Source organism: Lissotriton vulgaris, chromosome 1_2, assembly GCF_964263255.1.
Source record: "Lissotriton vulgaris chromosome 1_2, aLisVul1.2, whole genome shotgun sequence".
In the NCBI taxonomy this organism is placed as follows: domain Eukaryota; kingdom Metazoa; phylum Chordata; class Amphibia; order Caudata; family Salamandridae; genus Lissotriton; species Lissotriton vulgaris.
In genome coordinates, this window is record NC_141686.1 from 49,609,314 (window position 1) to 49,628,399 (window position 19,086).

Below are 19,086 nucleotides of genomic sequence, written 5' to 3' on the forward strand. Positions count from 1 at the left end.
CCGATGGCAGATCGTTCTCCTAACTCACCGCCAAAGCCTGGAACACCCTCCCCATCCACCTACGGCAGACCGAAGACCTACTAGCCGTCAGGAGACTACTCAAGACCTGGCTCTTTGAGTAGTAGCAGCTTCTCCCCCCCCCAGCACCTTGAGACCCGCACGGGTGAGTAGCGCGCTTTACAAATGCCTGATTGATTGACTGATTGATTGATTGATTAATGCTTGGCTGCATTCTATCCGTTATTAAACGTGCAAAATTTCCATAAACACATTTATGCCACTGACAGTAGTGCTAATCATCAACTTTGATTTATTTATGGAATCAAGGGATCTCATTTATGAAAAGTGACGCATCGCTGCGAGAAAACAGCGATGCGTCACTTTTCATTGGGCCCTCCTTGCGACCCCAATGATGCGTCATATTTACAATATGACGCATCATTGCGCAAGGACTTACAGATACGCCAGTATTTCTGACGTATCTGTAAGAGCAAAAGTGACGCATTGCTGGAGTGTGTCACAAAAGTGACGCAACTCCAGCAATGCGTCCTTTCACATGGGGCAAGCCCCATGTGAAAGGACCTGTGTCAGTCTTACGCCTGCTGTGAGGCAGGCGCAAGATTTTAACGCAACGGCGTCCTAGAGGTGATGTAGGGAAATCTCATAGATTTCACTGCGTCACTTCTACGACCTTTCTTGCGTCAATACGCCCACCTTGCATACATTATACCTGGCGCAGGTATAATGTGGCGCAGGGGTTTACAAAGTGACGCATCTACCTAGATTAGTCACTTTGTAAATACGGTGCAACAAGGCGCATTTTTAGCGCAAAAAGTGACGCACCGGCGGAGTAAAAGTGACGCACAGCCTCATAATGAGGCCCAAGATGTTTAGGAAATAAACTGTGATAGCCGTTTCAAAAACTCAGCTTGCTTGGTTTCTAGCTTGTTTCCCAAACACATGCATTCTGATCATTGGCACTATGTAGTAGCCACGTTTCTGAAGGTATGTTTTTAAAATCTACTGTTCATTATAGAAATTCAATGCTTCTTAGAAAAAACATGTAACCTATAGAATTGTTAATGTTTTACTATACATATTTGGGGATTTGTACTTTTACAGTTTAATAATTGAATAAAGATTATTGATTCTTGATGATGATGGTGAAGATGTTGGGGAACTATCACTAACCGCAGTGCGTGTTCTCTACTGCTGGGAATCTGTCTTCAATAAAAAGTACCCTGAACCAGTTTTTGTCTGGACATGCTCTCAAAGGGTGGAATGCATTTCTGGCATCCACATGCATCATCACTTCTATTGCACTGTAGAGATTTCTCCTCTGCCAAAACTCCTCTCTGCCCATTTCATTAACTTAGGGCTTAGGCTGGTCGAGTCTTTTGTGACTCAGAGAGCTGATTATGATTTATTAAAAATCGGGCGTGCCTAATGTTATGAACATTTTTGCACTGTAACGAAATTTGGAGAACTGTATTTTCTTGTGCTCAACTCAACCAGGCCTAAACATCATTTTATAATCGTAATGCAGCCATGTATGTTTTCTCTTCTCTTGTCATCACACGTAACAGCACGTGCACCAGTATAATGCTTTGTGTTGAAGAACTCTCTAGGAAGCCTTTTGCTATATTGAAGGCTCTTTCTGTTTGTATTACTGTTACCTATACAGTTATGAATGAAATGAAATGAAATGAAAAGGGATTTATAGAGCGCATGGCTGCCCGGGAGCGTCCCAGCGCTGTGAGTGCAATGGACAACTGAGGAGAGACGGAAGGGTAGAAGGAGTGAATTTTAAAGTTATTGAGGGAAAAGGTAAGTCTTCAGCAAATTACGAATTTTCATATAGTTATGAGACTGTCATTTTTTTTAGTGTAACCCGATTTGAACCAACACATCTTATAACATCAGTTCAGAGGGGTGGGTTCATTCTTATTAATAGGGTGATGGAATTAGGATAGTGCTAGATGATGTTGTATTACATTTTGTATTCTGACTTCAAACTGTTATGATGATGTATGATGCCCTTATATATACACCTTCACTTTGTATTTTTCTATATAAACCATTGGAATTGGAGGTGAGCCAGTATACATTTGCCCTAACTCTTGGGGAACCGAACTGTTAGTCTCTCTCTCTTCATTTGGACTTAAAATATTTTCGTCTTGAGACTTACCTTTATGTCAGACACTTTGACGCATCTGATTGAGTCTCTTGCAAATCCCCTATATTGATGTGCTGTGCATTTTGACTATTATATTTTCCTTACGAACTGCCCTTTAAATATTTTAGAAACTTTCATCATTTTTACACTTTTAGGAGGCTCAAGCTCCTTATTGATTCAAAGCTTATTTTGTTGACTTTGCTCTATTACTTGCTGTTAATCTGTGGTCTGCTTGGGCCAGTACTTAACTTGTAAAAGAATGAGTGCCGGTGCCCAGACTCTGCTCAGAAGCACGGGGACAGTGCAATTAAATGTCGGCGTCCCCAATTCCATGGCAGCGTAGTCTCGAATCCACCCCATGCCTCCTTCATCCACTACTAGACACTCTCTGCTCTTTCAACTCACACTTTGTTATGGTATTTCTCTGTTTATCTTCCTCCATCGTTCCGCTTTGTGTATTTTTCTCTCTCTTATGCTCCTTACTGTTCAAAGAGGAAATATTGAGTGCCAGTGGACCCCTCTGGCAACTACCAACAAAAATTAAGCACTGGTTGGGACACATTGCCTTGTATGTTCTTGGGGTTAACGTTATGTCCAATCCTGCCAAGGCGCTATGGCCATGGATTGCCGGGGGACCCCCACCCTTCCGTTAACCAACATAACATTATTAATAGGATGTGAGAGGACTTTCTTTGGAAGGGTAGGGATCTTTCGAACCCCCGGCCGTATTTATTAAAATATACAAAATAAATCAAAAATTGAAATAAACAATATTTACACAATCACCCAGAAAATGTTACAATTGATATATACAGATATTCAGATGGCTAACCTTAACATATTTCTAGTACAAGGTATTTCCTATCCGAGACTAACATATCAATTCACATTATACAAGAATTAATTTTCTGCGCCTATTTGGGCCGACGGCAAGGTCAATAACTGGTGTCAGATCCTTATCACTAATCCACGACCTCCTGAAGGAGTGCGCATGCGCAGGAGGGCCCGTTTCCCGTGGGGGCACATCCCCTTCCCGATTACCCCCGTACACCCTATTTAACCACGCCCTCCTGTCGGAGTGCGTGTGCGCTGGAGGGCCCGTTTACCATGGGGGCACATCCCCTCCCTGGTTACCCTCGTACACCCTATTAAACCACGCCCTTCTGTCAAAGTGCGCATGCGCAGAGGGCCCGCTTACCGTGAGGGTACTTTGGCCCCCCGGTTACCCCGTACTCTCAATTAACTCCATTAAAGGGGGCCCTTGCATCTCTGCGCCATTTACTAGCGTCATTGTGCACGTGCAGGGTGGCCAAAGAGCCTAGAGAAAGCGTAACTGTCTACCTCGCACCCATGTACCCAACAGGCTGTACCTGCCCCTGGAGTTCTATGAGAGATCACCTGGGTCTAAAGTGGCTGCATTGGGACTGTCCTTTGGTTACTTTGGTCCCTACCATGGAATGCTGAGACTGGAGCCCCCAAAAGACGTCAAAAGAAGGAGTCACAAGAGTTCTTGATACCCATGATCAATGAATCAGGACAATGTATGCATTTAGCGGAGAGGCAGGCAAAGAGCGAGTGGTTTGTTGGATATTGACTATATTGTTACGAAGTTCAATATCAGTTTCTCCTAAATAACCACAATTAGAACATTGGAATGTTGAGCGCTCCATTGAAGACAATGGAGTGCTCTGGGCTTTAATGGTTGGTAGAAGCGCCGAACATCAATATTCCAATGTCTATTTACAGCAACAGCTGTGAACAAAGGCCTCACGGAGCCCAAGGGGATTTCAACCCCCTCAGGCTCCTGAGGCCTTTGTTTTACAAATTAGAACATTCTGCCCTCTAGAGGCGGAATGTTCTAATAGCATTAGAGCCCTCTATAGCGGGCTCTATCGGCCATTAAAGGCCTGCTTCCTTGTTTAAAGCTGAAGCAGGCCTTTAATTGCCGGTAGAGCCTGCTACGGTGGGCTCTAAGGCTATATTAAACTACAAAGAAACATCGTTCATAGACTGTTGCCATTTTCATCACTTGAGTGCTTTAAACAAGATAAAATACTTCTCAGCTAAGCTGGCTAGAATAATCACATTCAAATGTTGATTAGATTTGTGGGTTTACCACTTTGGCTGTCAGACCGGGGTTACAGAATTTCCTGGGTACTTCTGTCCTAGAGGTGCAGGCATGAGGGTGTGTTGGGTTCAGCAGTATCTTCTTGCTGGAACCTTAAAGGCCAATAGTTCCATTGATTGTCTACTGACATGGAAGATCCCTATTGCTCTACAGCTTTTCACTTTGGGTGACATCTCCATTGTTTCTAGCAAAGAACTTACAAGGTAAAGAAGGGCTTTGCTTCACCCAGCTAGATGCCAACCGCTTGGGCAGCCGCTAACTTGCTGTGCCCTATTGGTGTAAGAACAGCCTTGTTTGGAAAGTTAAATGGTTCTAACATTGCCTCAATAAATTAAATTGAGAATAGTGTTTTGACAATGATGGCAAAATTCTTTGTTATTGGCCTTTCTTTAGTATCAATGTCGTTTCCACATTAATCCCTATCAATGTCGTTCCTGCATTAGCTTAATATTCATCTGTTCACACATGGACTTGGGTTTCAACAAACACTTGTAACTTTATTCCTTTTCCTGAGGCTAGATGAGAATTACTGTTCTCTTGAAGTTTAATTTACAAAGAGTATTAAGTAATTTTGATGTGCAAATATGACGTAGCCCGTTTAAATTACTTCTCTGAACATGACCTTCAAGAAGCCTAGAGCTTTGGCTTACAGACAAGAGGAAACGTGTGGCAACACAGTTACCATTCAAAATTACAAGTAATGTGCGCCTACTGTGTATGAAAATGTAATGTGCACTATATTAACATTGCCACACAGTATTCCGCAAGTGGTTATTTTTAGGAATATGGTGCGAGATGCTGATGTATCTTTAAATATATCAATGTATAGATGACAACAGTAACATTTTACAGTAATTCAGTTATCTCATTGCTAAAATTATTGCTCTCAGGACCTAAATCATTTTTGTGTTTCTCCATAGTGTAGTATTTAGTAAAGCCATTATAATACTAAATAAGAATAAAAAGCGTATGGGAGGAAATGAGATATAGTGACTACATTTTAGGTCTGGCACAGGGACAGCTTTAGCCAGCCACAGTTCCCCCCCCCCAAAAAAAACATAATAAAAATACATACAGATATACATGCATAGAGGTGCTTTTAGTCAGGCCTCTTCTGTTCAAGTGCCATTTTGCTTCCACCCACCATAGCCTACTGCAGGGCAAAAGGACAGACATCAGTCACTGACTCTTTTTTGAAGTTTTATATAGCACAAACTCAACACTAAGTTTATGGAGCACTTTACATGAGCATCAGTGGCGGCCGGATTTAGTGGCGGCGCTGCCAGACAATTATTTGGCACTCCACTTCAATAGGGAGGGAGCCAAAAAAGGAGGGGGAGTAGCTCTCCTTCATCAAGCTCGTCTCCGCGCTGAAAGATTTCTATCAGAAACCATGGGGGGCGCTGAGATCTTAGGAGTCAAACTTAGACAGGGGGCGGCGTGTGTGGCGTTCCTGGTGGTCTACCGCCCGCCTGGGGCCTCACCGGATTTCCCTGTGCTGTTTATTAGACTGCTGCAGGATTTGCGGTCGAGATACGATAAATTGATTGTCGTCGGAGATTTTAACTACCACTGGGAGAAATCCCCTAAAGAAGGTCCAGCACTACTAATCGAGGAGGCAATCTCCTCCTTAGATTTTACTCAGCAGGTGAATGGACCGACCCACGAGAAGGGACACATGCTAGACCTAATTTGGACTACTATGCCAGCTCAGGACGCCATAGAGATTTTGCCATGCGTCTGGTCCGATCACTCATTAATAAAATGCAAAATCCTTCTGAACGGCCATCCGCCCAAGCTGGGTGAAGGTTGGAAAATGGCTCGAAAATGGAGAAATCTTGACGGAGACAGAATGAAGTCTTTCCTACAACAGTCTCCGCCGCTTAAGGAGCAGGGCGCCAATGTCGATGCCCTTTGTGGACATCTCCACCACAAATTGGGGAGAGCTATTGAACTGGTGGCACCCCTTCGTAGGGTGAAGAAGGTGGATAGGGGAGTGGGGGCCCCTTGGTATAATGACTCCCTACGTGACATGAAACGTGGGGTGAGGAGGAAAGAACGTGCGTGGCGGAAGAAATACGACGCCAATGCTAGGAAAGATTATACGTCCTCCCTGGCGTCCTACAAATCAGCCATTCAAACCAGAAAGGCGGTCTTTTTCGAGGAGAGAATAGTGGCAGCTAGGAATCCACAGAAGGAAATCTTTCGGGTTTTGTCAGAACTCAGGACAAACAAGGAGCAAAGCACTGAGTTCACCCAACAAGATTGCCAGAAGTTCCAGGACTTCTTTGTGAGCAAGATCTCCGACATTCTGGGAGAAATCGCTGCAACTATAACCCTCGACTGTCCTAGCCCACCTGGTTATATTGCTCCGCTAGTTCTCACTCCGTTAGCTGAGTTCCCTGTCATTATGCAGAAGGAACTGACCAAAATCACGGACCGAGTTAAATCCGGTTCATTGGTGGATCCATGCCCGCCGGAAGTATTCAAGCTAGCTCTCCCGGGCATGGAAGAAGAAGTCTTGCATTTACTGAATACTTCTCTCCACACAGGACAGGTCCCTTTAGCATTTAAGGAGGCTCGACTGATCCCTTTGTTGAAGAAACCTGGTTCGGACACTAAGTGTCTAAAGAACTTCCGTCCTATCTCCCAGTTGCCTTTTCTGGCTAAGGTAATCGAGCAGCATGTGCTGGTATCGCTCTCAAAACATCTCGACAGTAACAACCTGTTGGAGGCCAATCAGGCAGGGTTCCGTGCTAATCATAGCACGGAACTAGTCATGCTATCGATTCTGGATGAATTGAGGAGTCGGGCTGATACTAAAACACCTAGCGCCCTGGTACTATTAGATCTCTCCGCGGCGTTTGACACCGTGTGTCATGAACAACTTTTGTCGCGGTTGAGGTCTTTTGGTATCAGAGGTACAGCCCTGGCATGGCTTGCATCATTCCTGCAGGGCAGGACACAAAGAGTCCAACTGGGGGACATGCTTTCCACCTCCGCGCCCATTACCTGCGGGGTCCCACAGGGTTCTGCTTTGTCGCCCCTGCTCTTTAACATCTACCTGCAGCCTTTGATTGCTCTCCTGAACAGGATGGACTGCCTAGTCTATAACTACGCTGATGACACCCAGATCATCATCCGGCTGGAGGAAGGGCCAGGAGCGTCTACCAGGCTACAGGACATACTTAAAGCCACGGTTAATTGGATGTCTAAAAACTCCCTAAAAATTAACCCGGAGAAGACGGAAGTGTTGCCCATTTCCATCACGGGCAACCCCTGGAACGAGAGCTTCTGGCCGGTAGAGCTGGGTGCACCACCGAAACCAGCGGTAGCAGTCAAAAGTTTGGGTCTGCACCTGGATGGGAAACTATCCATGGAAAAACAGGTTACGTCTGTAGTAGGAACCTGCATTGGTTTAATGCGGCAACTGAGAAAAATATCGGCACTGCTATCGTTCTCTACCCTGAAACAGGTGGTTTCAGCTACCATACTGGCCAGATTGGATTATGGAAACTCCCTGTACATAGGGCTACCCCAGCGGCTGCTGGATAAGCTACAGGGGGTTATGAACGACGCGGCCAGGTTGATCTATAAGAAACCCAGGATGACCCACTCATCCCCGCTGATGCAGGAGCTTCATTGGCTCCCAATTCGGCAGAGAGTAGTTTTCAAGGGACTGTGTATAGTGCATAAGACGTTGTACGGAAATGCACCAAAATACCTTAAGTCCAGAATTTCACTCTATACACCGAGCAGGACTTTACGCTCTTCGGATGCTACTCTTCTATCCCAACCCCGATTTAAACTGGCCACGGTAGGGGGGCGTGCTTTCTCTAAAACACTCCCGGCTCTGTGGAATAAATTGACCCCAGATCTAAGGAAGGAGCGCAATTTGTTAACTTTTAGGAAAAAGTTAAAAACTGTCTTATTCAAACAGGCATGGAGCAGTCACTAAGCGCCCTCCAAGATCAAGTAATATGCTCAGCCCTACTAGTTAAATTTGGACAACCAGCGCTTAGAGGCCCCGGTGGCTATAACGCGCGATACAAATCAAATAAATAAATAAATAAATAAATCAGTTATATTACACAAGGACACATTTGTTTCTTTTTTTTTTTAGGCCTAGGGAGATAAAGGGCCAATGTAGGTGAGGGACATTTACCGATTCTAAAATACCGAATTTTACTGATTCGGTATTTTAGAATCGAAAAATGCTATGTAGGGAAAAATTCGGTAAGTATTACTGAATCGTTAAGATTCGGTATTTACCGAATCGGTATTTACTGATTCGGTATTCCCCATTCATTCCTATGGGCCTGGATGCCCATAGGAATGAATGGAATTTACCGAATCGGTAAATACTGATTCGGTAAAAGGGGGAAAACATTGAAGGGTGGCAGGGTGTCACTTTGACACCCTGTTGCACCCCTCAATTGTGTATTGGTGCACATGTGGCACACATGTCACATCTGCCACATGGCACATCTCACATGTCACATCTGCCACATGGCACTGAAATAATTTGCATTAAATTGCTTTTTTGGGGGGTTTCGTTATTTACCACAAACTTGTAGTTAGTGGTAAATAACTAATCCTAACATGGGAAAAGCACTCATTTAAGTGCTCCCTACATTAGGAATTCGGTAATTTACCGAATCGGTATTTAAGAATTCGGTAATTTACCGATTCCTTAAATTACCGATTCGGTAAATTACCGAATCCTTAGATTAGGCCCCTACATCAGAAAAGCCTAATGCCGGTTGGTAACGGCCGAAATTCGGTAAATTCGGCCGTTGCCGACCGGTATTAGGCTTCCTACATCTGGCCCTAAGTGATTTGTCCTGAATCACAGGATGTTGAGTCAACATCGAGACTCGAGCCTGGTTCCCCCGGTTCCAAAGTAGGTAGCTCTTGCCATTACACCACATCCACTCCTCACTCTTCACTATGATTGATGGCATTTTGCACTTGCTGGTGTGCACATCCACTTAGGAAATATTCCATTTCTGTGCCAGGGTTGGCAGGTCATTCTATGCTTTCATTTCATTTTTGGTAGTTGTTTTGTGGTGAGTCATTTTTGGGAGTCATCATTTTTTATTCACCTTTTTTTTGCAAATATATGCATACCACCTTTGAATATTTTACAATTGTTTTTTGTATTACTTTCACACTTTTTATGTTTATTGCATAGGTTTGCAAAAAATAAGTAAATAAAATTGTAAGCTTGCCAAGGCCAGATCCATTGGTTTCACCAATGCTTGTTCTTCTTGGAGCATCCAGGCTTCGGCTCGTGCCCGGCTTTGTAACAATACCAAAAAAAGTGCAATGTATTTAGGGCCCCATGTATCAAAAATTCACTTTGCATTCACTAAATAGCGAATTTTAGGAATGCAAAGTGGTATGTATGGAAATAGCGATTACCTAATAGCGATTCCTACAGAGTCGCAATCGCAATTAGGTAATCTCTGTTAGGTAACAGTATCCCCTAAGGACCTAAATACCAATAGATTTGAATGGTTTTGCATCAGCTAATTTGTGATTACCTAATTGGTAGTCAAAAATTAGGTAATGCAAAACCAAGGGTGCTCAGGGGCCTAAGGCCCCGCTGAAGTAAGCCCCAAAAAAATATGCACATGTAAAGCGCACGGAACATGTGTGAACTATATGGCACTTCGAAAACTGAACATGGTTACCATAGACTTGGAGTTGATGGCAATGGCGTTTCCTAAATGCACACTTTGCATTTAGAAAATGCTTGGTACATGTGCTTAGAGAATCGTAAACTGTGTTTCCCTATTAGTAGTCGCAATTTTAGATAATTACAAAATATTGTGATTACATAAAATGCACTGCAAAAGCCTTGCATACAACTTGAAAGGCTATTTTGCATTCGCAAACTATCAAATTTTGGCCCACATGCATCAAAGCAAAAAAACGGTCGCAAACGGGCAGATTCTCAGAATCTGCCCCTTTGCGACCGGTATTTTTGCATTTCGGATGCTTCATCCCAAATGTAAAAATCTCAATTTAAGTAATCTCTAAATTGGGATTACTTAGATTGCGATTGCATTTAAGGAATCTCAAATGTAGATTCCTTAAATGCAATGCATTAAAGTAAAAAAAATAGCGATTTTGATAATAGGGGGAGCAAATTACCATGAAGTTGAACTTCATGGTAATTTGCAAAAACTTTGAAAAATGCACTAAACTTAATTTTTCTAAGTTCCATTTTACACACACACATGCCCTTGGGGCATGTGTGTGTGCAAGATGTACTCATATGCAGATTTCAGGGGTGCAACAGGGTGTCCTTTTGACACCCTGGCACCCTTGAAATTGCATTCTCAATTTGCGATTCTTTACTTGAGAATCGCAAATTGAGAATGTCTTCCCATTCATTCCTATGGGCCTAGAGGCCCATAGGAATGAACAGGGAGGTATTCCGTACTTGCGACTCGCAATTTGCAAGTCGCAATTAAAGAATGTTTAGAAATCGCTATTTTTTAAGCGATTTCTACATGCATGGCCTTTTGCTAGTCCTTATTAGCGAATCCTTATTTTTCGCTAATAAGGAATTGCAAAAGGCATTGTTGATGCATGTGCCAGATTGTGATTTGCACTGTTTGCGAATGCAAAATAGATTGATACATATGGCCTTGAGTTATATAACTACTTTAGCTCCTGATACACCTAATATTGTAAATATGAATGTATTTTTGAAAACTCGTGCTGCCTAAGTTCTTACCGCAAACTGGACCTTGTCTACCGACTGTAAATGCCATGATGTTCTGAGCATCTTATGTTCGAAAAACTGCAAGAGATACTGTGCTGCTGTTGTTCACTGCAAAGACCCAGTTAGATTTCAAAATAAACGGCAGGTAAGTTTGAGCTCACAGAGGCCTGGTGTAAGGGGGGAAAAAAGCAGACGCATATGTTCTTTGCTCAGAAGGGTAAGTGGATCAAAAGAAATGGGTTCTCTTAAATAATGAATTTCGTTTAATGAACCGAAATGTCCACTTGGGGGCAGCATGGAGTCGGCTTCACGCGGGGCAATGTCTGCTCTCACGCGTGGAGGAGGGGACTGGGCTCTGTAGGCGGCTGCAGATCGAATCAATGCTGCCTTAACACTACCTACAGGGCTCCCATTGCCTGTGGGAGTCCTGGACTGAATGCGTTATTTGTTTAACACGTTGGAACATGACGGCGCAGGCATTCATTTACCCCCCAAAGACCAAACGTTTGCTTTAAAGGTTCCACTGGGCAACCGAGCCGGGAAACTGACCCTGCTCCATAAACAGCGCCGCTAAGAGCCTGCTGCAATTCAGCGCAATTTACTATAATCATAGGCACTTAAGGGGCATTTACATTATCATTATGGGCTGCTATAGGGGAACGGCTCGTTTTCAGCCTGCGGCGAACAGCAACACGGCGCGAGGACCCCGCCGGCCGCTGGCGCAGCAGCACGCAGCAGTCCTGTTTGCTTTTTGTGCAGACAGGAGGCTTGCATTAGCGCGCGCCGTCCAGTGAACCCTCCCATGGAAAGCGAAGACATTTCAAGAATTTAGATGGTTTTTTTTAGGCACTCCTATCTAAAAATAGATCATGTCTGCAATGGGGTTGTGGGGTGAAGGGGGGCTGGAGATGAGGCCCCAGGCACATGTGCCACAAAGATGACCTCTTTGTCGGGTCTAGCCTGCAGCAGGAGGTGTCTGTTCAAGACCTACTTTTACACTGGCTCAAAAATAAACAGCGACTTCATCTGGTGGTGGAACATTCTGTGCAGGGAGCTGGAAGCTTCACGATTCCACGAAAATGCCAACTCTAGTGATGCTTCAGTTAACTGATGTCATCGCCGGGTACCATTCCTTCTTACAATGTGTGTGCTCTGTACTTCAGTAGGCAAGCATGCAAACCTACTTGCACGTGATCTGGTGTAATCCTAACACGGAATAAATGTGTCGCCATAGCTCATCGCCATGAACATACTGCTAATGGAATAAAACAAGAACAAAAGGGTAATGTTTCAAGTCTACAGTACCGGAAACGCATGACTAGAAGACAGTCAATCTGCAATACAGTTGTCATCAGGTTCATTGCTGGTGCTGGCTGAGCTATTGGTCAGATTGATGCTTCTCGCTCGTCCTATCATTTGCAGCACCGTGCACACGGCGGAATCTGAACCCAGACAGGCAAATGCTGACGCTTGCGTCTGGGGTGGAGCCAATGTGGCACTATGGAGAGGCCGAAGCAGTGCTTTAAATGGGCCGGTACTCACTGGTACTGAGTACCGGCACTTCTCGGATTTATCACTCTGAGTAGTGGCACTTCTCTACTGCGTAGAGAGTACTGGTACTCATGAAAAGTAAAGCTCATTGTCTAAGCTAGTGAGCCGGAGTGGAACGTGTGTCTGCCAGCCAAGGCGCCGCTTCTGCAGACCCCCATCTGAGCCCCTGCTGAGCTATTCAGCAGGGCTCATTTGAATAATGTCCGGGTGCTCACAATCACGCTGTGCTTGACAGAGCAGGGTCTGTTCACGCCCTGTGCTGTCAATCACAGTGACCCTTTGCAGTGTGAGGCTCAAGGATACAGGCTGCTAGATATCAGATCACAGCCTGTGCAGTGGTTCAGAGCTGAGTGAAACCTTGGTGTGCTCTATGCAGTGGTGGCTCCTCCGCTATCTTATTATCAATGCCTGTGTGCAGTGTGGAGCGAGATGGGGGTGGCCAGAGCTGGGGAGGAGTGCTGTTCATTTCCTAAGTGCACATGAACTGCTTGGCCGGCCCTCTTGACCCGACCAAACCGTTCATGCACACTTTGCATGCTCCTACCAGGCTCTATTACACTGCCTGGTCAGGAACATGCACAGGCTCCCTGATCCAGTCTGAGCGCCAAACCATGGTGCTCAGACCAATCACAACACTGCATTGCAGCGTTTTGAGTGGCTCCGCGGTGCCTGTCTGCCTGGGTGCTTCCTGCTGCCGCTTGTCAGGATAGATGAGGACGAGGACCGGGGACTAAGGACGGAGGAGAGGCGGCAGCCGGCAGTTAAACGTAAGTCTTTTTAAAAAAAAAACATTCCCACCCCTCCCCCCACCCTACCGCACTCGTCCGGTAGCACCGCTACTTACTCTATCCACATACGTTCTGCAGAGACACTGTTTTAATATCGGACACAATAAAATAGAGCAGGTAACAGACCTTTCCTGTCATGGTTTGTCAGTGGCGTTGATGACGCTGGTATCCTCGTATAGATTTTCACATTAGCAATCCAAAGAATCCCTGGCCGATTGGACCTTTTAGTCTGCATAAAAGTGTGAAGGAAGTTCGTTAAAATTCATATCCTTTTGACAAATTCCTAATTCAACATGTTTTAATCTGAAGGAACACTGACTCCGAAGGAAAGTTAAGAAATGTATTACAAAGCCAAAAACAACTGGACATACAAGCACCTCAGCAAGAGTTTCAAGAAATAAACTGGCACTAATACAAACATAATCCTACGCAGGAGTCTCCATTGACTCAAAATAAAAAGCAAAGTTAATTCAAGAAGCATTAGGCATGCAATAAATGTGCCCACTGGAAAACTCGACTGCATCTGTTCCAAAGGGAAAGAAAAAGATTAGTCTGTCCCTACACTAACGCTAAAGTGACATCCCTACTTAATATCCCTCCCAGGCAAGATAAAAAGGTGTCAGCTGTGAAGGCTCCCTAAGAAGCACATTCACTTTCCAGGTAAGTATCCTCAATTTCAGAGCTCGTTCTAAGATACTCCTTAGTTTCTCCTGCCTAGTCCAAACTAAGACCCATGTCTAACTGCACATCCAATTGGACCGCCTTAGATAAGACTCAGTCTTAGTCCAACTAACCCAAACCCTAGCTTCAATAGCAACTGAATCTCCACCCCGGGCACTTTCCCGAAAACAAAATCCCAAAAACAATGGGTTCACCCATGACACTCCTCCTTCAGGCAGGCACTGCCCCTCGTACTTTTCCAGCATCGATCATTCTTCTTCCAAAAACCGTTGCTGTGTCCTTGGGTCCCAGGCACCTTCTCCGCCAAAAGTTTCAACGCGCATGCACTCCCTTCGTCTCCACTCCTACCAATCTAACTTCTAAACAATGGCTCATTCTACCTAACGAGCTGCATGGCCTTGCACCTGCAAGAGAAATACATGAGAAACAATCCCTCTGCACGCTCTAAGTTACAATTCAAAATTCAACTGCAACTGTGAGCTTCTTTCCCAAAGTATATTTCCAACTAGACATTTCTAGTCATGCTAAGGACACCACAGTTAGGCCTCTGCTAGCGTTTCCATGCTTCAGGCCTTGACTCTTTTAAATGCATTTCTAATGCGACAACATAAACAATTCATTAATCAATCCTAACGTTACATTTAACATTAGCAACCATTATTCTCATGTTAAAGCATCACTTTTCTTATTAAGCAGCCTACACGTGCAACTATAATATGGCACGTTGAATCTCAATGCACATTTTACACATAAAGCAGTTAATTCTAGGTTAATTAAGGCATGATTCTCTCAACTAAAGCAATACATCAATCTTGAAATGATATGAACACAATTCTGCATATTGCACTAATCCCCGGCCTAATACTACATTATAAAATCCCATAATAACATGGCCCTCTAAATATGCGGATGCTGACTACTTGGGACTAAGGTGCACCCCTACAAATTTTAAACAGCATGGCACTCTATCAGTCCCCCCCTTTGATGGCCTGTGTCATCACACACTACACCATCCTTAGGGTAAGAACCAACTTAAACAAAACTTGTTGCCATTCTACCTCTCCTGAGCAACTCCATGTTCTTCAAATTCTGATATTGACTGTCCTGCAGTCTCTCCATTCGTCTCTCTTGCGTTCGTGGTAAACGTATGCGTAGACTGATTCCAGTGTACTCCGACACAGAGGACTGACTGCGGCTCGATTCAAAGGCCCGTCAACGAATTATTCCAAGCTCCGTTTACCACGAACACTTCGCCCTACGATACTCCACGAGCACGCTTTACAAATTATTTGTGTGCCCCCCGCTGTTGTGCATTTGGCCAACGCCCGGGTTTCCAGTCTTACATGAGCCCTCACACAAGCCATGAGGTCCTGATGAGAACCCTATAAGTTTGTAAGGGTTCGAAACGCGTAGACCATTCTACGTCACCATAAGACTATCAAATTTCATCATTTGTTGTTGAAAAACATAATAATAGGCTAAGCTGTATTTTTCGGAATCCCTGTCTATGGTGCTTTCTTTATTTGTTTTCCACATCCATTTGTACTTCAAAAATTAATTTGTGACATTACAGTTGTACATATAGTTGTTAGTGTGTGGCGTGTGTGAGAATGAGTGATGATTGGAAATGTTGATCAACTAGGTATGTTAGGTTGTGTTTTCACTTTAATTGTTTGTAATCTTTGTGACATCAATGTTTGTTTTAAGAAAATGTCATTTTTAGGTCTCGCCTGTCAATGCGCATGCGCATTGAGCTTGCGAGACTATGGGGGCTTAAACAGACTTTAACCAACTTGCAATTCCATGGCGATTCCTTGCAGTGCCCGTCAACTTGAAGCTTAATGCGCAAGCGCATTGACATTAAAAGGGTGTGCACATGAAAGCAACAAGGCTCCCTCCCACGGCAATCCCCACCCCAGCCGCCAGCACCTCCCCTCTCTCTCTCCGCACACAGCCAGGTTCGCATTTCTCCTCCCCCTCCCCAGCCGCCAGCACCTCCCCTCTCTCTCCCAGCACACGGCCAGGCTCACATTTCTCCACAGCCAGGCTGGCATTTCTCCTCCCCCTCCCCTCCTCCACTCTCTCTCCCTGCAGTTTCACGGCAGTGTCTCGTCTTAAACCCTTAAACATGCACAACTCATTTTTTACACACTGAAACAGACTATTTTTTAAACAAAATTCGGCAGCCTTCGACATCTGTTCCCCAGCCCCCAGCCACCAGCACCTCCCCTCTCTCTCCCCGGACACAGCCAGGCTCGCAATTCTCCTCCCCCTCCCCAGACGCCAGCACCTCCCCTCTCTCTCTCCCTGCACACAGCCAGGCTCGAATTTCTCCTCCCCCCTCCCCAGACGCCAGCACCTCCCCTCTCTCTCCCTGCACACAGCAGCCTTCGACATCTGTTCCCCAGCCCCCAGCCGCCAGCACCTCCCCTCTCTCTCCCCGGACACAGCCAGGCTCGCAATTCTCCTCCCCCTCCCCAGACGCCAGCACCTCCCCTCTCTCTCCCTGCACACAGCCAGGCTCGCATTTCTCCTCCCCCCCTCCCCATCCGCCAGCACCTCCCCTCTCTCTCCCTGCAGTATCACGGCCGTGTCTCGTCTTAAACCCGCATTTGACATCTTCGCATTGAATACTAAAACATGTTGGAAGCATCATGTTCTTAAAATAATTTGTATTAACTAACACACATTAATTAGCCTTGTACTGAAAACAAAAAATACACTATCTAGATGTGTGGTAGTGAACGGCAGCGTTCAAATGCTGGTTGCAAGTTGCAGCCCGTTCCTTTCTGCTGCTACTCCGTTTGTATCGAGTGCCTAGGCTGCATACTTAAGACCAGGGCTTCAAACTGAGCCTGCAAAGGGAAGCCGCATTGAAAGCACCCTCAGGCCCCCACCCTATCAAGGCACACGAAACAGATATTGTGCTGCCATTGTATTTTGATTTTGTTGGGCTCACCAGCATTACAACGCTGGCTATTGGCATTGTAATTATTTGTTAATTATCTAAACAGATATGTTACCCTCATCCCCTCACCCTCAATCACCCTCAGTCACCCTCACAACCCCTAACTCTCATACTCACCCACCCACACACCCTCACACTCCCTAACTCACCTTCACAGACCCTCACCCTCACACCGTAACACACCCACACACACACACTCCCTCGCTCACCATCAAACACACTCACTCACGCTCACACACCCTCACACACCGTCACACACCCTCAGCTTCACTCACGCTCACACACCCTCACACACACACACTCACACCCACTCACCCTCAAAACACATCACACACCCTCGCTCCCCACACACCCTCACATCCCTCACAAGACTCTCACACGCAATATACCGCACATCCTCACCCTCACACACTCACCCCCCTCACCCTCTCTCACCATCAACACACCTCAGCCTCACACACCCTTACCCTCATCCACTCACCCTCACACACCCACAGTCACCCTCACACACTCACCCTCAAACACCCTAACTCTCACCCTCACCCACTCACACGCCCTCACCCTCCCACCCCCTCACCCTCACACACCCTCGCTCCACTCACACCCCTCACAACACTCTCACACTCACTACACCTCACACACTCTCAGCCGCACACCCCCTCACTCACCCTCACCCTCACACACACTCACACACCATCACCCTCACACCCCCTAACACTCACTACACCTCACTCCCTCACCCTCAAACACACTCAGCCACACTCAGCTTCGCTACCTCTCACCATCAACACCCCTCACCCTCACACACCCTTACCCTCATCACCTCACCCTCATTCACCCTCACTCAGCCTCACACCCCCTAACTCTCAGACTCACCCACCCACACACCCTCACACTCCCTAACTCACCCTCACACATCCTCACCCTCACAACATCACACCCCCACACACTCACACTCCCTCACTCAACATCAAACACCCTCACTCACACACCCTCACCATCACACACCATCACACACACTCAACTTCACAACACCTCACTCAACCTCACCATCACACACACTCACTCCCCATGACCCTCACATCCACTCACAATCACACCGTCCAACTCCACCCTCCAACTCCACCCTCCAACTCCACCCTCCAATATGACTGCGCATCACAACAACTCACACTCACACCCACTCACACCCACACTCTCCCTCACCCTCACACACCCTCACTCATCCTCAGCCTCCCTCACACACCATCACTCACCAACACACCCTCACCCACAACCTCAACACCCTCACCCTCACACACACTCAATCACCATCACCCACTCACCATCACACACCATCACTCAACAACACCCCCTCACCCTCCCACCCCCTCACACCCCCTCACCCTCACACACCCTCACCCTCACCCACAGTCACACACTCAACCTTCAAACTCGCACACCCTCACTCACCTTCACACCCTCACAACACTCACCCTCACTCACCCTCAAACTCTCACCTTCACTCACCCACACCTATCATCACACACTCTCACATCCCATTACCCTCACCCCCTCATCTTCACACACCCTCACAACATCACCCTCACACCCACACTCATACTCACACCGTCACCCTCACTCACCCTTACACACCATCACACACCCTCACACCCCCTGAACCTCACATCCAATCACCCTCACACCGTCCAAGTCCACCCTCACAACCCTCACTCATACTCACACCATCACCCTCACTCACCCTCCCACACCATCTCACACCCCCTGACCCTCACATCCACTCACCCTCACACTCACACCGTCCAAGTCCACCCTCCAAATCCACCAACAACACCACCCTACAACTCCACCCTCCAAAATGACTGCGCATCTATGTTAATGCAAGCAAAGCTTTTGCAGTGCGGCTTGATGTGTACCTTACAAAAAAAATGAAAACATTTTACATGTATAATATAAAAGTATTAGCTTCAGAAACAACGCTTCACAACATTAATACATTTGAAGTGTACAATATTCACGGAGAAAAAATAAACACTTATAGCCATCATCACAACAACT